At 38.5% G+C, this 27,853-nt stretch overlaps 1 long non-coding RNA gene across 1 annotated transcript in view; it reads left to right on the forward strand.

The window, feature by feature from the left end:
* LOC116442127 overlaps window positions 1-23,754 on the forward strand; it is a 38,179-nt gene extending 14,425 nt beyond the window's left edge. The window contains exon 2 of the long non-coding RNA XR_004239411.1: window positions 13,856-23,754. This is a non-coding gene — a long non-coding RNA (uncharacterized LOC116442127). The remainder of the gene's footprint in view (window positions 1-13,855) is intronic.
* The last annotated feature ends 4,099 nt before the right edge of the window (window positions 23,755-27,853 follow it).

Below are 27,853 nucleotides of genomic sequence, written 5' to 3' on the forward strand. Positions count from 1 at the left end.
CCTTCCAATTTACTTCATGGAGAAAGAAATGAAAATCGTGGAAACAGCAGGATATTTTCACAGAGTTCCTCTGCTTGTAAGATTTATCCTTTCCTTAGATGGCTTCTCTCTCTCTAGACTATTTTGTTTGTAAAAATTTTAGAAAATAGGAGTTTTTCCTAAGGTTTTGTGCATGGTGATAAAAGGGCACCCAGAGTGGCCTATAATGCACTGCAATATGCTCTTCCTGTTGCTGTTTTTCAACATCGCAATCCTTAGAATATAAATATTATATTAGAGATAACGAAATGCAACCTCCTGTCATAGACAGTACTCCACTTAAAAGGTGATGAAGGTGTGAATAGAGTCCAGCTGATTGCTTACCAGAGTGGGATAGAAACTTTTAGCCACCTGATGATCATAGAATGTATTACTCATAAGTACATAGTATGTGATAATTGTTTAGTATATGTTATTGTCTTTTGTAACATCTGACCAAGTAATTTAGAGGATGCAAAAGAAAATGTGGATATTGACGCTGAACACCTGTACATTGTGTGTTAATTGGTGAAGGTAAAGTTTCCAAAAGCTTTCATTAGCAGTGTTCCTCCAAGCTTCTTTTTTTGCTTTCCTTCTTATTTCAGCTTCTGTGCAGTTCAGAAAGAAAGAATTATCCATCAATATCAATAAATTAAATAAAACAATACGAATGGGTAAGATCTTTCCTTATGTGAACAGATGACCATCGGATGCTTTAGTGAAAGGGCATCTAATGTAAGAACTCTGAATCTGTCCACTTCCTCCAGGGCTGAGCTCAGTGTTGCAAAACAGCCACTTTTTCTCTTCCGTCTCCTGCACACTGCCTCACATGTAAGGACAGCCACACTCCTGATGGGTTTCAAATTGCTTATTAGGTGCAGATTTATAAGATAAAAAGCAAGGAAAAAAGCACAGTTACCACAGGGTGCAGAATATACAGCACAACTATAGATGGGTATTTTAAGGGAAACCATGGAGCAAAAGCCAGCTGCTGCAGGGTGCAGATGGCAAAGCCCAAGCCAGAGTTCAGGTTGCCTTTGTGGCAGCTGTCACACAATACTCTGCAGCTGCTTCCTACTCCAGCTTCTCAGATTATCACTGAATGCATAGCCCAGCTGATAAATATCTTTAGTAGTATGAAGGAAAACAAATTATTTGTTTACAAGATAAGGCATGCTTGGGAAGTTTGTATTCGGTAAATTATGAAGTCTGTTTTGTCATACTCTGGTTTTGTGGTTAGAAAGTAAGTTTGGGTAGCTAAAGAAGAAGTGTTACGAAACAGTGTTATTAAGCAATCCTGAATTTAGAGGAGTGTACAGATACAGACCAATTCCTGTTTAGTTTTAGATAAGTACACACAGTGAAAGAATACCATTAGCTGAAGTTTTCATCCTGTTGCATATGTCATAAGTTCAGCCCATGGGAAAAATGGGTCGCTACTTCTACCGTGTCAAGAAAACATGGCAAATAAGTGGCTCATACAGTGCTCACTGGTTGCTTTATGAAACAATTTCATGCTCAAATCTGGTATAGAGCCAGAAATCCTAGCCTGTACTAATTGTTTGCCTGATACAGCACACAGCCTCAGCACTCTGACCTGGGATACTCTAACACGTTGATGTTCCCATTCGGTACAGGGCCAGCATATTAAGCCCTCATATCTTCTTTTGTGCATGCAGCTTTTGGTGAAGTCATTTTAGGGATAAGGGAGGTAGGGGGTCCACCTCAAGGTGCTAGTTCTTAGGCTGTTCAGAACAAGAACCTCATTTGGGAATGCCATTGCTCTCTTTTAGATCTCATGGCTTAGTTTCCTCAGGAAAATGAGTTTTGCTGTGATTAAATACAGAATGGGTGAGATGAGGGAACATGTGGTGAATAATGAGATCTCACTCCGACATGGAGATGACCCATGAGCATTGGGAGATATGCCTGGAGTTCACAAGGCTGCAAATATTCCCAAGTCCCCCAGGACAGACAGAACCCTGACTTGTTCTTAGAGTTTCTGTTTATACCAGGGCTGGGACCATTCTGTTTACAGTGCTGTAACAGTCCTTTGAATAAAATCCTGGTTTTACTGAAACCTGCTAACTCCTCCAGTCCTCAGCAGAACTAGAGTTTTAGCCTTTATTATTTTTTCCCCTAAATACATATACATGTGTACAAAAGAAAGAAATCAGAGATATTACGGTTCTATGTCCATCAAGTCACTGAAGATTTGCTTCCCTCTACTCACACCAAGAACTGAGGCCAACTGTTCATTTTTATTTAAACTGAATACTGTGACTTTCAAAGACAAATAAAAATGTGGGATTTTTTCATAGTAAATTGGTATTAATTTTTTGAAAAATATATTTGACAATCAGAACTTTTTATTCAGAGTTATTTCCAGTTAATAGTTTCTGAATGTCAGTTTTTGTGTCCCAGTTGGGGAGGAGAACAATCGCAGAAGCAAATAGAAAATCCAGTATGAATAGTTGCTGTGCTAGATGTATAAATGCTTTGGAGAAGGACCTCACCACTTTATGTTGTATATATCCACTAATTATAAATGTCTATTACCAGACTCCTAAGTATCCATCTGAGTTTCACTCCCCCTTTTTTCCTATCTCTCCCAGCATCCTTTGTACTTGTAGTGGTTTGGTCCAAAATACTCATACTAACCTATGACAGTACTTTACCTGATAGGGAAGGTGAATACATTACTGTTTTCACAGATGACAACAGTGAAATATATTTCTTATTTCTCATCTTCATTCCCAGAGACTGACCCTTTAATTAACCAGATGAAGTTACACTTAGTATCAATTCAGAAATTCTAAAAACCCTGATTGTTAACTTTATTTTTTTAAGTATAAGCCCAAGTCTATTGTGAAAAATATATTATGGACCTCTGAAAGTCACTTCTTCCCATTTTTAAATAAATATTGAATTAATTTTAAAACCTTAAATAATAAATTATTAAAAATTCATTAAGAAATATGTCATATTTTAATAGCCCTGATTCTAACTTCTGATTTCCTTGCACTCATTTCAAATCTTATAAAATACTGATTTTTTTTGTCAAACCCTTGATTTACATAGTAAGGAAATAGTGTATCAATGTTACAAAATCCATACACTGTATCCTTCTGAAGGCAATATTCTTTGCAGTGCTTGTTTTGCTACGCACACAGTTTAATGCCAGAAAATACCAACATGATAATAGCTGCAATTATGCAAAAAAATTTAGAATTTAGAATATGTCTGCGTATTACTAAAAAAATTAACAAAAAGTCTGATACACCCATCCCTTGTAAGATATTAAACAATGTGACGTAGACTCCACTTACTCTGCAGGCTATTGGAAGACTACATTTAATGCCTTTGCTGTCTCAAATAGAGCTTTATATGTGTTCAATCCAGTTTGCCTTTCAGGCATTTCTAGAGATACTTAAAATCTCTGCACCTATATAATGTTTTCTGGCTGAAAATGAAACCATTACCACACTGAGTTTTCAAAACTGCTGCAGTCTTAGGCATTTGTGCAGGCTGCAGTACTTTGAGGAAAAGTGATAGTTGTGAACAGCTCAAGAAGTGTTTTTTTGAATACGAAGATTCACAAAATGTACACATCTGTAATACTCAAAACATGGAAGTACATGGAAGATAGACTAGAGTCCATATACTACTTCCTCTTTGTTTATATGGCATGGAATTTTATTTAGGATTTTTTGTTAGTAGCACTGCACTCAACTTACACAGTCTTTAAATCAGTGTGATGAGATAGCACAGCCTTACCCTGTGTGGTAACCCTGGGCCTCCTAATCTCTTAGTTTATTGGAGGCATAAAAGAGCTGAACTTTTAAATTCACAGTGTAAAAAGAAGATCTTCAGAGTATGTCAGAAATTCTGATTTTTATGTTTTTCTAAAAACCACCTGTCAAATCTTAGAATGTGATGTATTAGTATTGCTGTTATGTTGTATTCTTTCTATATTACTGTAATCATAGCTCTGCTATTAAAACCTTTTTTTTCCTTTAAATACAATATTATTTTTTAAAAACATAACTGAGGGGGTTTTAGATCCAAATCTCCTTTTTGCACTGTTTTTGCACAGTGTAATATTCTTACAGGATCTGTCCTGAAGATTACCAACCAGTCTACTGTTGCTGGATCCTCTTTTAACCTTCCAATTCAGTTACATTCTAAAGCTTCCTTTATTATACCAATATTTTATGTGCACAACTCATGGCACTGATATTTTTCTCCTTTCCTTTAAGGTGGGATATCAAACTATACTGTTGTTATACCATAGTGGTCATCTGCTGGAGCTGTACTCCCTTATCTTTGGTAGAACATTTCTCCCTGTTCTTAGAATTGAGATTTGGTTGGCACTCCAGATCCTATATAGTATCTTTCAGAAATGTTTAGGAAATTATATGACTGGTTAGGGAAAATTCATGCCAAGCACTGCCATGCATACTAATTTTTGACAAACACAACCTTTTATCCGTCAGCTCATTGCAAGTTCTGAGAATTCACTACAAAGAAGGAGCCCCTGTTGACAGGGGACTTGAACTTTGGAGCCTGTGCAAAGCATGAAGGGACATATTTGTTTTCATACTGGGATGGATGTTTATGTAAATCACAAGGTAAACAGGGAAAAACTGAAAAATGGCTGGTTTATTGGAAGAGACTTGGAGTCATTTCCCACTATTACCAAACTTGTTCTCTGTGAAGCTGGTATTTATAATCTTGATGCTGGCACTCGTAACAGGCTGTTAAGGGGTTTGAAAGATCTGTTGTCATGTTTGCTCATATTCCATAATATGCTTTGGATAGATGATTCCCACAGGTTTAAACCATTTTTCTCACTCAAAGAAAGGGTGGGATTACCTGCTTAAGCCAAAAAGGATACTCAGCACAAAGATGTTAGAAAACAAGTGATTGTTGAGCTGATGATCCTGTTACAGCTGTAATGAAGTTGGCATTACAGTCCTTACCTAAGCCAAGAAGTTGATATAATTTTCTATAAACTGAGATGAGAAAACTCACAGCATACTTATGCTCCAAAAAAGAGATTTTTTTTCCCCAAGTTTGCTTTTAAGTCTCTAATTTCTAAGTTTATCCATAATAATGAGAGGTCGATTGATTTAAGTAATAAATTCTGAGACAGTGTGTCTGGCAGCTAGATTTCCTGAAATTGCTGACCGAATTATTACCGAATTTGTAGCTGAAATGTTTAGCATATCTTATGCAGTGGTAAATTACCTTTTTTTTGGCAGTGTATTGAAATAAAACTGTTATATAGAGAAACCTGTCTTCTCATTTAAATAATTATTGACCTACTTTTTTTTTGACTTTTTTTTTTAGTGAACCTGATGGCAAAAACTGCACACTGTCAGTAACACAAGGCTATCTTTCTGCATAAAATGACTGGCTGCATTTTAATCAAGAAATGAAAAGAGTTCAGTGACAAAAGTAATTGGACTCAAGAAAAGACTTCCAGATGAATAAGAATGGAAAAGGTTAAGTTCTAAAGGACATGAATAAGGAGAGACATGAAGAAGTAGACTGTTAAGGGTAGGATATTTGCCACCTGCAAGCTGTGGGAATTCTCTCTCCTTCCGTCCTCTTGAGGACCTTTGTAGGAACCCAGAAACTGGAAAAAATGTTCAGTCACTTGCCTAAATCTGCTGTGTCAGTCCAACATTTGCCTAAGTCCCTTTAATTTAAAATGCATACACAGGCTGCACCCTTTACCCCACACAACCTGGAAGCACCTTCTAACTCCCTTCATAAACATTTTCCATACTTTGGAAGTTCATCATTATAGTTAGTCAGGGAGAACAAATGAGACCCCTCAGAAGTGTTTGGCAGAGCCCACAGTCTACACCTAACCTGCCTGACAAGTGACCACAGCCTTGTAAAAGCTGCTCTCCCCTCCTTCTCCTTCAACTGCACTTGAAGGTGATGCTATGGAGAAAACAGAAGCAGAGAAAGGGAGAAGTGAGTCCCACCTTATGCAGCTTGAGAAGAACCCTTCTTCCGGATATGTTGGCATGGCCCCTGCTGCCTCTGCCAGGAAAAGTTCCCCATTGTCAGTCTCCAATTGCTGTGGAGTTAGTGACACCTGGCTAGTAGGTATGTGGGTAAGCATATTGACCTTTCTTATAAGGATTTCATAGTGGGTATGGCAAGGGATGACTAACGATGGATGCACCTGAGCTAAGGCTTTCTGCATCACGTTTCAAGTATATTGCTCTTCTTAAGAGACAATATGGACATAACTATTGTCTATTTTTTACTGTTAATGTGATACTTGCAAGTAGTCAGTTGTTATTTTCTGAACTTGCACAAGTCTTCTTTCACTTGGAATATATGAATGACATTTAAGGATATATTCCATATGAAAAAATGAGGCAATAACACTAGAACACTCTTTCAATGTACTACAAGTGTCAAAAAATGAGCTTTGTTTCCCCAAGAGAAAAGACCTTTCTGGCCTGAAGTGTTACCTTAGAACTGCCTCAGTGTGGATGTTCCTGTTCAGTCATTACATTGGTGCAAACAAAGTACAGAAACCTTTTTATATCAGCATTTTTTTTATCTCTTTAAAATACTATATTCTGTGCAAGAAACTGTTTAAGAAAATGCAACACAGAAAAGCAGGTGTGCAAAGATACGTGTATGAAGGAGGTGAGCATAACTCCTCATCCCTACACTGCCAGCATTTTTAGTTCTTCTGTGATGTCCACACTTCCTCTGTCTCCATCAGGCTAGCAGGCCACACTACATCATGCACAAAAGCACGCACATGAATAGGTGTGCCTGTGTGGGTGTGCAGGAAGCAACCAATAGGAAGTAGAACAGTTGTGTTGATAGCAATGGCACGTTTGTGTGGGTGAAGGGAGATGCATTTAGAAATCTAGGACAACAGGAAACAATGGCTCACTAAAGCCACATGTAAGAAACAGACAACTTATCTATTAAGTCATGATTCATTCATGTGCCAAAGCCCCATATCAAAACTCAGAGTAATTACTGCTGAGTCATGCAGACAAGGGGACGAGCTCAGAGCTTGCACAGGTATTGAAAAGAAGTGATACAGCAGCAATCACCTGGGGTGGGGAGAAGGGAGGTGCTGATTCAAAATCTTGGGCAAGGCCAAAGGCCACACAATGAGATCAAACCATGAATGTTTATTTTAAAAGAAAACATTTCACATTCTGCCAGGTTATGAAGAAAACCTTAAAAGTATAACAGGCTACCTGCTTTTTGGTGTACAGCCTGATATATTAGCTTCATTAGGATTAAGCTGTCCTGCTATGTCTCTCTCTAATACTTGCTGCCAGCTAAAGAAGGAACATGTACTGTGGGAACAAGCAGAGGCAGAAGTAGAAGGTCAGACAGTGCAGTTTCATGCAAAGCTTGGCTTTTCTTTGCCTCTGGAGAGGCCCTGTCCATTCTGGGCATGATAATCTTAATGCAAAAACCTATCTGCTCACATTTTCTTGCTCTCCTTTGCAGGGTGACTTTGCAAAACTATGAAAAGATGATTTATGCATGACGTACAAGAAGGCTGGCTATGAGTCACAGTCAAAATGCACAAGTTCATTCAATGGAATGTTCCACACTACACCAGTTATAATTTGAGTTCACTGCCTTGGTTGAAAATTCCTCCACTGCTTTGCACAGCAAACAAAAAAAGCACAGAGTTAACTAAGCTACCTAAGTGAACTGGGAACACAGCCACATGTATTTAGGCGACTTGTCCTGACACAGTGAGGGATGAAATTAAGTGCACTTTGGGGAGCTGGTAGCCCTCAGGAGAGTGCAAGGTGTCAAAGTGTTCTGTCAGCACTGCCTAATGAATCGAGTATCTCCAGGCTTGCCCTGTGCAGCAAAGGCTCAAAGCTGATGTAGTTGCAAGGGAGTGAAGTCTCATTCCCAGGCTGGAGAGTACAACACTTCTTCCTTGGCCTGCTGCTGCTCTTGTAAAGTTCCTGTGTGCCAGGATGGAGTCTGTCACTGTAGATGAGATTTTTGTGGATTTTTTGCATCTGTTCCTTTCTCTATCAGGAGTGTGACATTCCTGTTGGCTATTTAAACCAGAATTGACAGGCAGCCACGTTCCTCCTATGTGTATTTATTGTGGCAGCTACCCATTTTCCTCTCTAAAATGCATGGAATTCATAGAAATGCATACACCTTGACACAGTCATTTAAGTAAAAAAATTTAATACTCACTAAATACATAACATCTTGGAAATAAAAAAGGTTTAGTAAGATTTTTGTCTTGTTAGTATCTAAGGGATTAAATGCATCTTTGGGTAAGAGATTTGCATTATTACTCTGAAAGAAAAATTAATTCTTTCAGTCATTAACTAAAATAAAACTGGTATTGTTATTTTGCAAGTAACTCTGACTTCACAATCTTTGCTTAGGGAGTAATGATTTAGATTTTGAGAATCTGGAAATGAAAAAAATGCAAAATAGAACAATTCATTAAGAAGTCATTATGATTAGCTTTTCTTACCCCTCTGTAGAAAGTTTATGCTGCTGCTGGTTGCTTTGCAAGTGAGTCTGTTCTTGGAGGAGCCTAAAAAAATCTTGGTCTCACACAGAGACAGGGAGATAAAAGCTGTAAAGCTGAGGGTGGGACAGAAATCAATTTATTGGCTACTCTAGACTTCTAATCTCTTTTTTCCCTTAGTAAAAAGAAAAGTCTACTCTGAACATATCAGAAATACCTGAAAATATGTGTAGAAGGACTGTGGAAAAATAGATCATCTTTGCTGTATTACAGGTAATTGATGCAGTTTATTACCTGTATACTGTTTATTATCTGTATAAATTATCTATGAAAGTGGTAACTAAGAGAAGTCACGAGGATAAAATTTTCAATAAATCTTCTCCATTTAACCTGTATTCAAAAGATTAACTTTTTATATTTTCAACGTTCGAAATGGGTTTCAAATAAAGCCAAATAACATTGCTCATGAAAATCTTTCATCTCACTAAATTAATGAAGTGTTTCTGACTTTTAAGTATCTATTCAAGAGTGCATTATCTTGTTTTCATAATCTTTTTTCTGTTAGAAAAGTGGGTGTCATGTGAGTCATTTCTTTTTGAGTTGCATAAGCCAAAGACTTGTGTATGAAACACAGCCAAATTAACTTCCCAATTAATATAAATAACACAAATAGCTACTTTCCTTAGCAAAAAAAAAAAACGACCCACCTTTCTATACAGTACATAATATACACTCAGATAACAAGGGTACCAAACAATTACTACCTAGAGTGTGTTAAGATGTACAGCATTTCACATGTAATCTGAAAAGAGATGTACTGTCTCAAACATTTAAATAAACAAGGTTTTCGTCCGAGAAAGAGAAGACAAATTATATAAACAACCTTGGGAGAAAATTTTGAATGGTCAATGCTTGTTTTGAGATTAAAGCATTCAAAATGTTACTTACCAGCAGAAAAAAAGTTTCCAGTAAGAAAAAACTTCAACAACCTTTTGAAAATGGAAAATTGGTGCAATGAAGGAGTCACGGTCCCGAGAGCGGTAACGGGCTTGACTGTCCCTGCCCACCTCCCTGGGTCTCCCTGCCCAGCACCCCGTGTCAGCCCGCTGGAGACATCATTCCCTGCTCCAGTGATGCTGTGGCTGGTCTCTAGCGCTCCACAGCCCTGTCCTGCCTGGCCATGGGCCCTGCTGAGCTGGGCCCCACATCCTGGCCTGGCCACAGCCCACCCCAGGGAGGTGCCCAGTGCCTGGGGCTGGGGCTGCCTCAGTTCCCTGCTGCTGCAGGCCAGGGCAGTGGTTTAGCTGGGGGTGGGTCCCGGGCACAGAGGAACCAGCCAGAGTCATGACACGAACACCGATCCGATTTGAGCATCGTGCTCCAGTTTTATCGTTTACCTTCACCAAGTTATACTTTGCAAAGTTCACACCCCATTCCCACGAAACAGCCTCTAAGCAGTGGGGGAGCTGAGCAGTGGATACCTTTTCCCAAGGCTGTTCAAGGCTTCCAGCTATCAGGTGCCTTGCAAGCCTATCTTCAGCCTGAGGCCCCATCAGGGATACTTCTGCAACAACCCTGGGGTGCCCAAGCTCTCCTGGGGTATCATATGCCCCTGTTCCACAAGGAATTCCTCCATACAGTGGGATGGGCCCTGACTGCCAGACCCTTCTCTGCCAAACCCCTGGGGACTCCCCACCACTCCATCCCCAGAGAGCTGCCCTGGGTGCCGGAATAGGATGGCAGCATCACAGGGCTGCTCTCAGTTCTGCAAAAACATACACCTACATTCCTCGGCCAGACTTCTTCACAGTGTTGGTTTTTATTTTAATCGACAAATTTATGTTTAAAACATAAACACGTTAGAAAGCCTGCCTTCCTGAGGTAAAGAGCACAAACATGCCAATGCTGGAAAGGCACAGATTTCCCATGCTTCCCCTCAATCAGAAGAACAGCAGCTGTCAGATTTTATGAACTGTTTCCTGACCAATAGCAGGTACCTTCATAATCTGTGGTTTTTTATCTATTTTTAACTTCCAACAGAAAACTTCCAGTAGGTATGTTAAATGAATCGCAATGTTCAAGGCTTGCCTAGTGCTTCTAACACAGATTAGAAGGAACTACAAGGAAAGCTGAAGCAAGTAAAAACTGCAAAATAGAACAACACACTGTGCCCCAAAGCAGCCTCAGGAGTGTAAGGATGCCTTCCCACAGTTGCTCTCCATGCTCTGGCCAGTGCCACACAGCAGGTCTTCACCCCATGGGTTAACTTCTGACTCCACCTCAATCTCTTGTCAGTGAGATCCCCTTCTGCCAACCTACTTTCCACCCATTCAGTGTTCCAGTTGCAAGATTGCACGCTATTTTCACATCCTGAGTGCAAGACACTGCATTTATCTTTAGTGAGCTTCATGAGATTTCTGTTTATGAGGTCTTCTCCAGCCTATCAACCTCATCATCAAGGCAACCCTGTCCTCCAGCACACAGATTGTTCCTCCTACGTTGGTGTTCTCTGCCAACTTGTTGAGGGTGTGTTCCACCCTATCGTCCAGGTCATCAATAGACGTCAATGTTAAACAGTTTTGACCCCAGCATCAGTCCCTGGGAAACACCATTATTAACTAGACACCAACTTTACTACAAACTCCATGAGCTCATTTTTTCACCCATGTTACAGCCTACCTGTCTGGAACAAACCTCCTTACTTTGTCTATTAAGATGCTATCAGAGAATGTGGCAAAAATCTTGCTAAAGGTAAGGTCAATGACATCTGCTGCTCCGCCATTGCTCCTAAGGCCAGCCATTTCATCACAGAAGATACTCATGCTAACCAGGCATGATTTGTTGTGAATAAATCCATGATGACCATTCATAGCCTGCTTCTGGGCCTTCATGCATTCAGAAATGGCTTCCAAGTTAATTTGCTCCATAAACTTTCCCAGGAACTGACTTGGGGCCGAGTGATCTGTAGCTGTCCTGTAGATAGAGCTTTCCTTTTGAAAGCGCCTTTTTATGGTCACTGGGAAACTCCCCTAATCATCATGGACTTTCAAAGCTGATAGAGCCTGGTTTTGCAATACAGTTGACCAGTTCCCTCAGCATGCAGTCTGGACCTATGCATATCTTTACATCCAAAGTGCTTAAGTAGTCCATAACTTAATCCTCTTTTAGTATGGCCATGTGTCTCTCCCTCAAACTCAGTCAGTCAGCAAAGACCTAGAGATGTCTGGGGAAATATCTGCTCAGTAAAGACTGAGGTGAAGAAGGTACTTAATTGTGGTTTTCATGTCCTTTTTCAACCACCCCATTCAGCAGTCAGTCTTCCTGACAACGTACCTGTAGAAATTTTTTCTAGATTTCTCACCAGGTTTAAATCCAGCTGAGCTTTGGCTTTTCTTTGCATGCCTGGGCAATGCCTCTACACTCCTCCCATGTAATCTGGCCCCACTTCCACCTTACGTACACTTTAGCCTCAGTGATGTGCTCTGCTTTCAATCAAGCTGGCTCCCAGTCATGCTGGCTAGAAGCCCTGCTTAAACATATCCAGGAGTTTTGGAGAAAAACAAACTATTAACTTGTTTTATACAAGCTTTTTGGTTATAAAACATGTAGATATTATCAATAGCTATTTTGAATAGTTTTAACATGCATGAGTCAAGAATATACCTCCTTTGTCTTCCAGATTCGTCAATAACAATTCTAAAAAAACCAAAAATACCTATCTAAAATTTTTCTTCTTCCTAGATTTCTCATATTTATTTCTTACAACCAAGTCTCTAAGACTCTTTCCTGTTTCCCTTGTGTACAGATGTATAGATAAAGTAACATGCCATCAGCCTGTGTTAGTAAAACATGGTAAGTCAGCCAACATGTAACATGCCTCTACAATAGCCATCTTATCTATTTTATTGACTATTAGAAATTCAAATTGCTTAACTGTTTTATCTTCATTAGTCATCTTTGTAATTTTATTCTTGTAAGTCTTTTATTCTGATACATCTTGTATGCTAATACACCTAACGTGTTTTTATAGATCTAATATTTTCTAATACACCATAGTACAGATACAAGAGTTGTGCTCATAAAAGCTATTGAGTCACAGATTGGTAGAATCATGCACATTTTTATGCTTCGTTACAACATCATAAGTCAAACACAAATTGCGTCCTCTCATTTACTGCTTTGACTGCCATGTAAAATGAAAAAATCATGAAGAAACTTACCAAAAAACTTGCAAAGCATTTTCTTACAAGGATTGGAAAAATCCATAGAAACCAAATCACATGAATCATGAGGTAACACATAATTATCTTTCAGCTCTCTTATTGTCTGTGTTTATGGCATGAAGGTTTTTTACCCTATGAACTGTAAAACACTTTAACCATGCATTCTGCCTTCCATCACCTCCTCATATCTCTCAGACTGAGCAGGAGGAGGATGTGTCACTGTGAAAGCTACACAGGTAGCATTTAAGTAAAGACAGCAATTGGGAGAATTAATTTTTATAAGTGATGTGTTGTGCCTCAGCGCTTCTGTTTGGAACTACTCCACCTTTGAGATGAGAGAATGACAAAGAAACTGTCTCTCCCATCCAAGTGACCATGCCCAGATTTGCATTCTGCTTTTGGCTCTGCTGTGTCACACTGACCCTAACCCTGACAGTCCTGGAGGTGTAAAGGAAGCAATTCAGCCTAACCACCCCACTCCCAAGACTCACAGCAATTTATGAATGTGTCAGATGTAATTTCTTTAAAAGGTACGTAGGATATGTGGGTTGCAAAACGTTACAAAATCCAGATACTTTCACAATGTAAGCCTGTAGCTGCAAGTCAAGTCTGTGTCTGAGCTAAAAGACATATGGATGTAGCAGTCAGTCTTGTGAACTTCCTGTGCTTATATCAAGGGAGGGTCACTGCCTGTCAGCCTAAAGATGCCCCATTTGGATTCCCATTGCAGGCCTTGAGGCATAAATGTAAACTGTTTAGTAAATTAATATTGGTAGGTCCAGTCTTTCACCCCTGGATGTGCTTTGGTACAGATCAAAGATGTATAAAACACAGAGCTAGAAACAGATTATCATCAGATGTATTCATGACTGAGTCTTTGAAATGAAAATCTCAAAAAAGAAAAAAGAAAATGTTTGTGTTTGTCAGCTGCAGTGGGTATCTGAGACCCTCCAAGAAGGATAAGATTTTTCCTATGTGCTCTTAAGAAATTTATGAAGCAATTATTTCTGGAGCATTAGATACATATTGTATTTATGATTATTGAGGCTACCAAAACTATAAGCTATGCTCACCCACATCTTTCTCTACTTTCTCATAGTGATGCATCCCAGATCTCATCACTCACTATGCACACAGCTGGGGAACATCAGCCCAAGATCTGGATTCTCTTGGAGGAGCCAAGGACATGAAGGTTCAATGCTACAATTATTTTCCAGAAATAATGATTCTAAATAATGCCAAAGTGCACATATGCTTTTGGGGGCAGAGGGTGGATCTGCATTCATGTTATGAAAATCAGGACAAATATTCATGTGTATATGCTTCAGCAGGAATCTGGATTTCCTGAAGATTAGTGAGGTAGAAGAAAGACAATGGGACACTGGCACCATGTCCATGTCACCTGAGCAGGAGGTGGTGCAGATGAGAAGCAGATGCCAGGATGCCACATGAAGCCCAAGTGCCTGGACCCTCAGCCTGTACCAGCACATGTTGGGTATTTGGTTCTGCTGCTACTCTGAAGCGGGACAATCTTTGCTTCCTAAAACCTTCACCTTGGATTCAGTGGTGTTTCACATTGCTCAGAAAGCCAGACATTTCCAAGGAAGGCTGATCCTGCTGTGCCTGTGCATGACCAAGAACATGAATGAACAGTAAAGCTGCTGATCCCAGAAAGTGCCAGAACGATGATGTGCTCAATTAGCTCATCCAGTTGAAAAAATGAGGATGGTGTCAAGCATCTTGGCTGGGATGGTGCTGTGCCCTATGGCAGTAGAGCCAAGGGCCAAGTTTACCTTGCAGACTGACTGAACGCCCCCAGAGATATAATCTTGATAGTCATCAATTATTTATCAGGAAATAAATTTATAAAGAATTCCATAAAATTACACTCTTTACTACACAAGTCAATTATTAAACAAAATAAGAAAATAAGAATAATCCCTTTATCCCTGGATATTGTTGTTAGGGTGCTGCATAGAGCATTAAATTCTGCTGTAGTTTTGGTGCTGGAAATTCCCTAACACTGTCAAGGTATAGAGGAGGTAGCAACCAGAGTCTGAACCCAATGCTGAGTGCGAATAGCAGTCTTTTCTATATTTCAGATTGTTTAAGCAAGTTATGGACTCAAAACCTGCTCAAAGTCAATTGAAAGTTTTCCTTTGCTAGGATGCCTTAAACTGCCAGTAGAGCCAGCTTCACTGTGTTAGCTGGCTGTACTCATTATTCTTAAGGGTCCCTTTTCACTACTCTTTTGCAGGAGAGTTCCACTGACTTGAAGCTTCCAAACCACTTTGTCGTCTCTCTCAGTTCTGGTACTAACTTACTAAGGGTAAGTCCAATGCAAGTAAAAATATTTCCTTGTAGAAGATACGAAGAGAAGACACAAACTTGCTGATATGTTGCCATCCTTTTCTAGAACAATCATTGCTTTTGGTCTGTCCTGCTGGACAAGGCCCTCTGTAAAGTGTTCATATGCTAATACTCACCTCTGATGCTTCTTGCACTTGTGGTGGCTCTTTCCATCTATGCCACACTTTTGGAGATTACTGGGGTTTCACTTGACTGTTCAGATGTGGTTAATAATGATAAACAGCATGTGGTAACCTGAGAAAATTATCTAAATATTCCTTGTGCCAGAAAAAAGCTCTGGTTCTCTCCAGAAATTCTATGTGTTTGTTCCACTAGATCATGAAATTCTTTGTGACAAATGCAGATATTCTTTTGATGGGTGTTACATTAACTCCTTTAGAAGAAACTGAACACATGATTTCCAATAAGAAAATGAAATTGGACATATCTTCTTTGGTAATCAGAATGCATCTTTTAAGCTGATAAGTAAGAAAAAAGGGCACAAGCGACCTTGAAAATTTTATACATGATTGTTGTGTATACCATGCCAGATTTCTGACTGTGAAGAAGATGAGTGAAAGAAGTCTCCTTTTTTTTTGCATTTATTTCAGTGTGGTTGACAGTATTCAGCAGACTTCTTTTCCCTAGTGAGGCCTGATCAAGCTGACACTTGTTTAATTTTAGGACATGAGTAACTAACTCCTCTTGCTTCAGCAACACCAGGCATTACAAAACCCACCTTGCTCTCACCAGCTTGTAGATGATAACATGGATCACCTTTGCAGCAGGTCCAAAATGACAATGCAAAATCTGAGAACTGCTAAAGCAGACAGTGTCAGCAATTGAATCACAGACCCAGACCAGCAGGGAATCTGAATCGTTTATTCAAAGAAATGAGCTGGTTTTATACACTTTTCTAAGCCACAGTATTTCCTTATATGGTAATTCTCACTATGTGACCCATCCCGTGGCAACACACTTTCTCAATGTCCTTCTGTGGGATGGTCACTCGCTGTTCACCCGCCCATCAGCTCCCTGCAGCCTCCTCTCCATAGGGGTCTGCTGTGTGACACCTCCTCCCCCCAGGGTACGGTGGAGACAAACCTCTGTGTGCTGCCATGTGCTCCTTTGTGCTGCCATGTGCTCCTTTGTGCTGCCATGTGCCTCTGCAGGCAGGTTTTACAGCTCACAACCCAATTCTACCTTTAATTCCCCAAAAGAGATCATGGTTTTTTCATGGTTTTTTATGTGACCATCAGCCTTGGCTGCTCAGGGCTTTCCTCCCAGCCTCCACTGCCCTGGCAAACCACTCATTTGATATAAATGGTATAAAGTGGTATAAAGAACCAATACAAAACTATTTGCTTTATATTTAGTAGGAGTCATTCCATGATCATTTATTTCCTTGGATGAGCTGCCCATGGAAACAGAAGGAGGCATCCCTGCAGGTGTGGGGTGAAGGTTATTTAAGGCTTTGGGAGAGGAGAGTAGGAATATAACAGCCCAAATATGAGATCAGTTTAAGTTGCTGTAGTACCACACCCAACAGGCAAATTACCTAAAACTACTTTCAGCTGTTATTAGACTCGTTAACTTTCTTACTAACAGTTTATCTGAAACACCAGCTTGCTTCTTTCTTTTTCATCCATCTGTAGAAATTATTCTGAGCTGTCAATACAATGAAAAAAACATGGTGAGGGGAACATTAGAGGCCTCAAGAATACAAAAAAAACCCACTCCTATCTTAAAAGCTCTCTGCTGTTCTAATGGTAGTGAAGAAGTGGTTTGGGTTTTGGTTTGTTGTTTGTACAAGGCAGCCCACAATATTAAAATAAGCAGATCCATCAGAGTCATAATGTATCCCTGTAGTTTATAGTATGCAAACAAGTAAAGCAATTGACCTAACAGTGCTCTTTCAATTTTGTACTAATCTTGATCTATAAGAACCAGCTTTTTTGGCTCCAAGGCACTGCTAGAAATTAACAAGCCATTTAGAAGACTTGAAATGACTGCATGAAGTGCTGGGCAGTAAAGGAACGGGGGTTTGGATCTGAAACAAACGGGTTTTAGATGCTTTAAATGAAAACTCACTCAACAGTAGCATCTGAACCCCCTCTTTGCTTCAGTGTGTTTTCTGCCCAAAAGACTAACTCTTCTGCTAGAATCCATGGGTGCCTAGGTTCCAGTCCTAAAGATCTTCATACAACCCCCTGTGGAGCTCCACACTTAAAACTCAGGAAGACTCACAAGAGTCTGTCCTTTACCTGTCTCAATGCATGACCCATCTGAGAGTCCTTCCAAAGCACTTTCAGTGGTTTTTTCCTTGGTACCTGTGCTCCTAGTCCAGATGGCCTGCTGGTTTCTTTCAATCCCGTTTTTAGGATCCACATAAATACCTACAGGCTGAAAGTGGGGCTAATGAAGAATTCAGAGAATTAAAATCAAGGTGTGGGTAATGCCCAGCAGTACTTTTATTTGACCTAAAGTCTTTGGGCATGTCTTTTTTTACCAGAACAATTCTTGAGGCACCTACAGTTGTATTTTTTTGAACTAAAGTGGACTTCTTATTACCTAAAACTGTTTGGATCCGCCTGCTAGTAGTCTTTCCATGTAAATCCCAGTCCAGTGTGCAGGTTTACTAGAATCATGTCTTTATCTTACATCAAATATTATAAAAGCTGCATTATGAGAAGTTCTTCTGTGGCTCTGACCTTTGATTTCTCAGACATCAGTAGTTTTCATGTCCAGACTATGCTTTTTTCTTAGTATTAAAAAATGTAGTTTTGTCATGTTCTTAGTCTTGATTTTCTTGCATAATTTGACTTCCAGAGAACAATTGGCAGCTAGAAGACAATGTTTCCAGTATAAATACTTCTCATAAAATGATGTCCTTTCTTCACTGTTTCATTTCCTTTTTACACTCTTCAGATTCATTATTTTCCCACCTTCTTGACTTTTCTTTAAATGCATTTTCCTGAAAACATGGCAACACTGCAAGGGAATCCCTTGCTTTTCTGCACATTGCATTGTACCTATGATTTTAAATATTCTCATAAAACAGATAGAATATCTGTGCTGAAGAGCAGAGACCAACAGAAACATGAACATCAGAACTGGGAACAGAAATATCATCAGAAATCAAATATTCCTTTAAATGCTCTCAGTATGAGGAATAACACACCAAATAAGGAGGAGAATTCCTGTTGTCTAACCATGCTGAAGACTTCCATGAAGGCTTTATTAAGTCTGTTTTTGCCCCCACATCCAAGCTGTTTCAGTTTAGCTTTAAAAACTGAATGTGCTTTCTTACATATTTACGTGACTGCAGTGTTTAGTTTAGATCTCAGCTGCAGGCAGATGAGGAATTCTATTGCTACAAGGACAAAAAACATGTATGCAGGCAGAGAAGGTTAAAATTAGATGGGCTGTTTGCTACTTGTCACATGCTGTTTTAGATTGCATTGGCAATAGCTCCATGTATGCTATACTATAAAAAGATTAGTCAAAGCCAATGAAAGGAAAACATTGAAATTGTAACACACTGGAAAGGAAAAAGAAAAATAACTGTGTACCATTAACAGTCCAAACCTTTACCCTCAAGCACATTTTTTAAAAATCTTTTTATTGGTATTTTGCCCACTTTATAAAAATTACAAAATTACAGCATTTAATTATAAGCCAAAAAACAAAGGAAAAAAAAAAAAGGAATATATTAGAGTACAATGCTTCCATGGAAAGGATAAATTGTTAAAATTAGTGTGCATGATCATCCATGGAAACCTATGTTTGAATCACTGATTCTAATAAAAGAGATGTGTACAGTAAGAAACCATGGTGACACATGATTACATTAAACATACACAGTAAATCTCTCACAGCAGCTGTAGTTTATAACATTCAGAAGAAGTAAGTTGCCTTTTTAATAGAGACTTTTCAGGTGATAACTTCATTTTTCTCTGTTGCCTTTTATATGTTTTATTAGTGAAATGGCGATGAAAGAATCTTGGATAAATCCATGATTAAGTACCAGACCCAGGTTTGCTGAGAGAGAACAGGGAGGGATTGGGGCAGAATCTTGACCTGGCAGCATTCTAGCTGCTTGATAAGGTTGATTTAGTTAGAAAATAATTCCAAATATTAGGGAAAATATGTCACATTTCCATCCTAAATGTGAAAAAACAAGCAAACAAAAAAGTGGTTTGAGATCACAGTTTTATCTAATTTTCTATCTTTCCTGAATTAAAAAGTCTAGCATTATATTGTGACTCTTGCAATATGTGGATTTTATTAACTTTTGATTAACACAGTAAAAAAAAATGAGGAGTAACTTCTTTGATTATTGGATGACATTTCAGAAATCAGGCATTAAAGTATCTGTGATAGTTACCTGTAAGAATTTTTTAAATATTAATTTTCACTTCTGTAGGAAAAAATGTTGGGTCAAATGTTTTAATGAACAATTCTTTTGCCAAAAAAAGTTTTGGCCAAAAGAAAAGAGTGTTTTTTGATATAAAAAAAACTAGTAGTTAATTCAGGAATACAAAATCACTTTGCATAAACATTTTCAAATTATTAAATATCTTGCTAACTCTTAATTTTCAAAACCATTCTTTCTTTAAGAATATTTTCTGTATTTTTCTTTCCACAAGGATGAATCAGTTATTTGAAAAAACTATTTTTTACTACATTTGTAAATGGGTTACAAGTAAACTTCATTTATACATTTAATTCTGGCTCTTTCTAGTAGGTGGAAATAGCCAGATATTTCTGTGTAAAGTCCATGTTTAACCAGAATGTATAGTCAGAAGAAAGACCCACTGTACTCAGTGTAGTGAAAATTCAATTTCAAAATTGAAGTTCAGATTTCAGTTCAGATAAATAAATTAGTTTCATGTAAAAACAAAACTAATAAAGCAGTCTGGGAATCCATTACAGCCTGCACCAAATTCCCTTGTAAAGAGTTTTCCATGAAGAAAACTTGTAGGTCTTGCCTGAACAGTTAAAGACTTTAAGGACAAGACTGAAAAGGATTCACAGTGAGAAGAAGAAATTGTAAAAGGTCAGATTAGTATTGTTTTGAAGAAAAAGAGTTTGAATTTGCATCATCTGGCAGAAGAGACAGGGTTTTTTCCCACAATGTTCAGACAGTGAAGGGAAATGGTAGAGGGTATTACAGATTGTTCCCACTACCCTTTTTATACACTATGAAGCCAGATCCTTACTCACGTGGGCTCTTTTGAGGCTTAGGAGGAAGGTGAGCTCTAAAGATGAATAATGATACCTAACATAGACTTCAAAGTGAACTCCTTACGTGCCAACTGGTTACTACTACTTAAATGGGCAATGAAAACAGTATGAAAATATACTCCTAGCCATAAATACATACAGCATTTTTTAAATTGAAAATAATAAACTGTTACAGGGATTAGATTAATAAACAGAGGAATAATTGCTGTCCTTTACCAGGGTACAGTATACTCTTTCTAAAATATCCTGCCTTGAATAGTAAACAGTTTCAGAAGCTTCAAAAATATCTAAACAAGAAATGGGAAATCTCCAAGATTTAGAAAGGGAAAATGGTAAGAAATTACTTAAGTAATTATTGATCAACAAACTGATAACACGGTCTTCAACTGCATATATCAGGTTCCCTATTTACAATTAATTTACAATTACATAATCAAATCAACATATCTTAAAATATGTGCATGGTCAGGATTAGCAGATGGCCATCTTACTCTGCTCAAAAATGCCTTCAAAAGCTGGTCTCTGAATAGGAGCTGGCAGGAAAAATATGCAGATGGCTGAAGTAACTTTAATATACATCCATTACTGATACTGAATTAAATGGGACAGATAATTACACATCATAATCACTGATGATTAATTACAAACAACAGACATAAAACATATATGTTTCATATGTTAGTTCTTCAAGTGGACTGCTAAGGCAGCTGGGCATTAAATAAAAAGATTAAAACCCAAACCAGATATGCTGTTGGCAAAAAAAAACCAAGGAAAAAAACCCCATAACTGGTCAATCAGCTGCTCAATACAATAGACATCTCTTGCACTGTAGCCTGAAGGTCAGTCATCTGTGACTCTGATGGCATGTCAAGAAGAGTGATTTGCTTCAGCTGAAAAGAAATCTGCCCATAATTGAAATATAGCCAGTATGCTTTAAATTTAGATCCTTTTTTCCTGTCAGAAAAACAGGAGACAATCTGTATTGTGTACCCACAGGCATAATAAAGAACATGACAATTGAGCACACATGAGAGAGCTGAAATAGCTTTAGGCTACCTATGTTTGGACTACAAAGATATAGCAGTGGTTCCTGAGACCATTCAAAACAGTCATGGAAGCCATCAAATTACAAGCTGCATTCTGGACTGTTGTATCATTTGTAGCACTGTGTCAGCACTGCAGAACAAGTAGACTTCTATCCTTTACCTTGGCCTCCTGGCCTCCACACCAATGCTACCTAAAGCCAACATCACACACCCCCTTTAGAGTCCTCAGAATCCTCCTTCAGGCTGCTATTAGTGGTGTCAGAGTTTGTGTGTCCTTTTAATGTAATGGAATTCTTCCCCAAAATTGCTGAATCTACACATAGGTCAAACACAGCACCAGCACTGAGGTGATGCTTCAGGTAAAATAATTTCCTTTTTTTAATGAGAGGCTCATCCTGTCTTATCTACATCCTTACTGAAATATATGTTAATAGAGAACAAGGCAAAACATGCGGGTAAAAAACCAATGTCTTTCACTAAAATTTTATTAGAGGGAGGTTCAAAAGAATATGCCATGTTTCCTTTTTCAGTAAGGATGTTCCCCTTTCCCTTTAACAAGCAAACGTCAACTACACTCATCAAAATGTGTCTTCACCTCCTTGTTTATTGTATCAAGCAACTTATCTGTGGCATAGTAATTACTGTAGCATCTGAATACAGCATCAGCAATGGCAGCTTTACCCAAGTGTGATGAACAGCACATTGATCACTGACACAAACCTCGGCCCAAGTCCATTTCAAATGTTTACGCACAGCTTTCGGGTCACCAGCCTCAATTATTAATTCTATTGTTGTCACTACAGAAGTGACATACTGCAGACCCTGAATATTTTTCAACAAATAATCCTATCCTGGTCCCATAGGATTTCTGAGTCTGAGTTTATGATTCTTTTTTCAGATAAAACTCTGAAAAGGCAGAGGCGTGGATTAAGATAGTGCACACAGGAGCTGCCAGCAGAAAAAGATAGTTGGGTACAAAGAGCTGTGGTACTTACCCATCTACTGACAACATATTCTTCCTGTGGGAAAATCAAGGTTAAGTCATTGTAACACTACCAAACTGTTCTGAAGAGTATTGAAGGCAAAGACTCGACTCTGCTTCCAGTTTAAACATGTTTGGGTTTTGTTTAACTGTAATTTCTAGGCATACCTATTTTGAAATGATGTGTCTTTAAAGCATTTGAAAAACAGTGAAATATCTTCACTTTCTCAACTTACCATGTCTCATAGCCATTTTTTTTCTATTATTGTTTTCCATTCCCATCAGTCCACTCAGACTTACAATAAAATTTCCTTGAGAAACTTCACTTGAGAAACATCAGAAAGACTGAATGTACCCAGCTACTCAAGACAGTAAGATTAAACCCTTTCCACTAAGTTGGTGCAACTCTAGTTGAGAAGGAAGATACCAGCTCATAATTTTAAAACCAGCTGTCCTACTGAACAATTTTACTCTAAAATGCTGGATTAATGAGTTTGATATATGATTTCAGTGGATTGCACCTGACTAACTGGATCCACAGCTTATAGCAATACTGCATATGAGTAATTGTACATGAATGACACATTTTTCTGATGTACTTTGTAGTGTTCCAACTTGTTCAGCTGCCAGATGATAGAAAACTAGAACTGGGGAGATGGAGAGGAGAAATTGAAATGGGTATTTAAATCCCTTGGATTGTATTATCATTCTGACATTTTAAGAAAATGTATAATTTTGAAATCTGAATTTCATGAATGTTACAGGAGTTTTTCAATTTAATTTAATCGTTACGATTGGTGAAGGCAAGACATGTTACCGAAAACATTTATTTCTCTGTGATTTATATTTTGTGACTTCTCTACATAAAGGAGAGATATAAATTGTGTTTATGGACCTGAAACAAAAATTCCTATGTTTATCTTGAGAATAAAATATACTTGAGGCTATTTAACATGTAGACTTGTTTAAGATGGCTCTATAGATTATCTCTTTTGTATTATACCTTTATATATTTGCCTCTGAAATTTATAATACATACAAATTTCCATTAAAAGTTTTATTAATAAGATAGGACAATCTTTGTGATAGACAGCCAGTTTCACTAAAGAGCTTTAATGATTTTCTGCAGAAACAGATAGCAGTGATCAAGTGTATTTTTAAAAACTATTAATTAAATCATTATGAGTTAACCTTAGCCATCCAGAATTTTGAAGCAAGAACTCTATTAGGGAAGTGCATCGATTTAATTGCACTTTTTATACTCTTAGTCAAAATGTCAAAGTTATGCTCTGAATTGTATATTATCTGATGGCTTGATTACTTGCTTGTTAATAATTGTATCACTCATCTGGAAATAAACTCTTCTGACATTTAGCTTTAGTCTGTTTGCTTTTTAAAGTGAGACGTGATCTAGCTAAGGCAAAGAAAAGAACATGAAGTAGGAAGCGTATGGAATTAATTATTTACTGTGTAAAACTACATTTACATTTAACTGAGTTAGACCTGATCAGCTGGGGTTTTTAAACTCCTACTGGTTATGGATGTGGATGATGTCCTTTTTGGATTTATCTGCCCTCTGCCCGCCCTCTGGGCTTGCTCCCACTGCTGCCAATCCGCCAAGAGACCTCCTCACATTTCCCTCAGAAGTTCCAGCTCAGCAATGACTGTTTGAATAGCCAGGCTGACAGTTTAAGTCACCACGTTGTCTGGACCAATAAAAAGATGCAGTGCTAATAATATATTACTTAAGCTAATACATGTCACTGCAGATGAGAAGTCCTCACAGGAGCTATTGGTGCAGAGCACGGCAGTGCCTTATGCAGACACATACCCACAGCTAAGCTTTTTTAGTCTTCAGGATTCAGTGTGGGCTGGTCATGCTGTGGCTAAATTACACCTTTCCGTGATGATATTCCCATCCACACATAAAATGCTTTGGTCATACAAACCCTGACAACATTGTGCAAGATCTAGGTGGGAGCTAGCTCTCAGTAGAAGAGTAGAGCACAAATCCACATGCTCTGAGTTCTGCACTGGATGGCTAACCATGCTGGTTAGTTCCATCTGCTTTGCTCTGTCTAGGCTTGTTCAGCAAACAGAGAAACTGGGCTGCAGGCCTGCTGACAGCACAAAGAAAATTTCAATGCTGGATTTGGTTGCAACAAATACTTTATTTGGGGTAATATCTTCAACATGATAATCAGTCTGTAGAAAACAAGGCTCTAGGAGATCTCATAGAAGCCTTCCAGTACCTAAAGAGGGTTCACAAGAGAGCTAGAGAGGGACTTTTCACAAGGACATGCAATGGTAAGACAAGGGGGAGTTACTTTAAACTGAAAGAGAGTAGGTTTAGATTAGATATTAGGAAGAAATTCTTTACTGTGAGGTGGTGAAGCACTGGAATAGGTTGCCCAGAGAACTTGTAGATTGCCCATCCCTGGACGTGTTCAAGGCCAAGTTCGACAGGGCTTTGAGCAACCTGATCTAGTGGAAGGAGTCCCTGCCCATGGTAGGGGGCTTGGAACTTGATGATCTTTAAGGTTCCTTCCAACCCCAAAAATTCTATGCTTCTATAATAATACAATTCAATTTTTTACTACAGAGTGGACTGTCAGCAGTTATTATTGGGCCTGGATAGACAATTTTCCAAAACAATTTCATATCAGGTTACGAACAGACTGTATTCTATTAATTTCACTGTTTAGTGGGTAATATTAGCAAATAGTTTCTATTTCCTACACAATTAGGGGGCAAAAAAGTGATTGTAACACCATATTTCCTGTCACTGCAACTTCTTCCTTCATGGATGGACGTGATAGAGGAGAAATATTGCACTCATGTCCTAAAAAATATTATGTCTAATATATTATGTAGCAAATGATAAAAATTAATAAATTGTCTCAAGTAAGTAAATTGAGAGTCTTCCAACTCTTTAAGTCATAGCTCACTTCCCACAAGATCTCACTAGATCAGGGATTCAAGTTTCACTGTGGTGCATGCCATCCAAGCGGAGAATTCGGAATTGCCAGTGCAGAGCTCCTCACCACAACCCCGTGTCTCACAGTCTGAGAGGTGCAGAACTAATGAGCTGTTTTCCAGTAATGTTTAGACACATCATAGTAAATTATTGCAATTTAAATATTTCCTATTGTTATACTGAACGCCATGTCAAGCAGACAACAGATGTGCTGATTCTCCTTTTTCAACAAGCTGATTCCACATTCATCCCTCTCCCATTGCAAGAGGGCTGGTGCTGCATTATCACAGCCTATTTGAACATTGTTGATAATTTAAATGCAGTCAGAGCCAAGATAAGATAAGAAAATGGGTAGAGTCATGTTTCCAGCTGCTGCTTTGCAAATAACAAAGCAGAATCTCTCATTCAAAAGGAAAAAAAAAAGAAAAAAAGTAGAAAAAAACCCCAAAGTAAAAAACAAGAAAGCGAGTAAAATGAAAATGAAAAACTAGAACAGGAGCTGCCATGTCCCAGAGTTAATTACTGTGTCTGTCTGAGTTCAAATGTCAAACTTGCTACCTGGATGATGTCTCAAAGGTGCTGTATATCACCTAGCAATTTCTGCACTGCTTCCTCCTGCCACCACTTACCTTCTACCAAGAGCACGTCAAAAAATTAGGCCCAAGGTTTTACTTAGAAAAATACAGGAGAACATATATTAGAACAGACTGATGATAGACATAATTTAATATATTGCTCTGTCTTTTCATCTGTACTCAATGCATCAAAGTCATCTTTAAAGAACTTGGATTAAACTTATCCATATTGGTAAAATTTGTTGCCAGTACTGTGATGCTTGAGGATGTTAAAATATATTTTAGTTGCTGAAAAATTATGTACATTTTGAATTCACAAAATAAACTTTTCCTGTTAATGGACACTAACTTCCATAGCAGAAGTGATTTAAAATACACTGTGATCATGATCCATAAGAAAACAAATACAACTACTAAAATAATCCTTAAAAAGTGAGAGATTTACTAGATATTAATTTCTGTATGTTTCATATGAGTTTAACATACCCTCCTCCAAGTAATAGTACAAAACCTTCAGAAGACCTTTATCTCATATTAAAAACAAACTATATTACTAGAAAATTATATCCTATGAAATATAGAACCATAGAATCACAGAATGGCTTAGGTTGGAAGAACCTTAAAGATTGTCTAGTTCCAACCCCCTTGCCTTTCACGATCATCATAATCAAGTAGTTTGGGTTGGAAGGGACCTTTAAGTTCATCTAGTTCCATCAAAAAATGAACGGTAACAGAGGCAGGAGAGAGGGAACACCTTACAGAAGAATGAAATCTCTGCTAGTGACTGCAGGCCATATATATTCAGGTGTCTGTTCTCCTTTGCTTTGTAAACCTTGTGTTCTTGGTCACCTCACTCCAAACTGAAGAGGACCTTACACAGAAGGACTAGAGAGGGCATCAGCTCTGAAGAGAAAGTACCTGAAAACCTTCTCGCATTCCCTCTCTCTCCTTCCTTCCTTTGTTCCTTCCTCCCTTTCTTCCTCGGAAGATATTTTTGTGCTATACCTGAGTGAGGTTCTGATAACTGGCCTCCGCCTCAGAATTTAACTGATAATGCATGCTAAAAGTCATTTAATACTAATTGCAGATTATTTAAGGCATAGAGGCCTGATCCACTGCAGAAGCATCACATCATTAATGTAAGTGCAGTGATTGGTATCTGCACTCTGTATCTGCGTTTGGCTGGATCAAGCAATTCAGCTAAGAGAATGCATGTTCTCTAACCCTTGATGTCATCGCTCATTGCTCTGTGGAATGCTCTCAGCCAATGTATAGTGAGCATTAAAATATGAAACAGTCTAACACTTGGAAACATTTCCCAGAACAACTCAAGCTGACGTGGCAGGGAAGGCACACTGAAGGTCTGTATTCTTCTCTATTTCACTCCTTTCTTTCAGAAATACCACTGAAAATGGGATACAAGCAGCAGTGGGATCATGAGATTTCTGCAACACTGAAACTTTTGGGGGGTTTAACCATTGTGCCATCACTGCTCAGAATTGTGTTGCTTTTATTCTGGAGCTTGGCAAAACAGAATGAAATGAACTGGCCAAGAATTGAGTGCTGGCAATTCAATCGTTGGCCCAGCAGTCACAGATGTTTTCAAGGCAGCTCATGCTGTGCTGTTCACCAGTGTAGTCAAAACTTGAAATATTCCCCAAACAGTTGTCTTTAACTGGGTTTAAATGGATGGGTTATGGACTGAATGCATATGTATCACCAGATATGAAACTAGCAAGCACAATAATAGAAAAACCCTTCAGAAACTTGGGGGCTACTGTTCTGTGTGAAGGGATGTAGTGGTTTTGGTTCAAAATATTCATTACTTACTTATTTTCCTTCTGTGAGATAAGAATTAGGAGAAAAGCGAAGCAGGCACAAACCTTAAACAGTTGCAGTACAATGAAAGAGTTTTATTACT

The sequence above is a fragment of the Corvus moneduloides genome, chromosome 3 (assembly GCF_009650955.1).
Source record: "Corvus moneduloides isolate bCorMon1 chromosome 3, bCorMon1.pri, whole genome shotgun sequence".
Taxonomy (NCBI): Eukaryota; Metazoa; Chordata; class Aves; order Passeriformes; family Corvidae; genus Corvus; species Corvus moneduloides.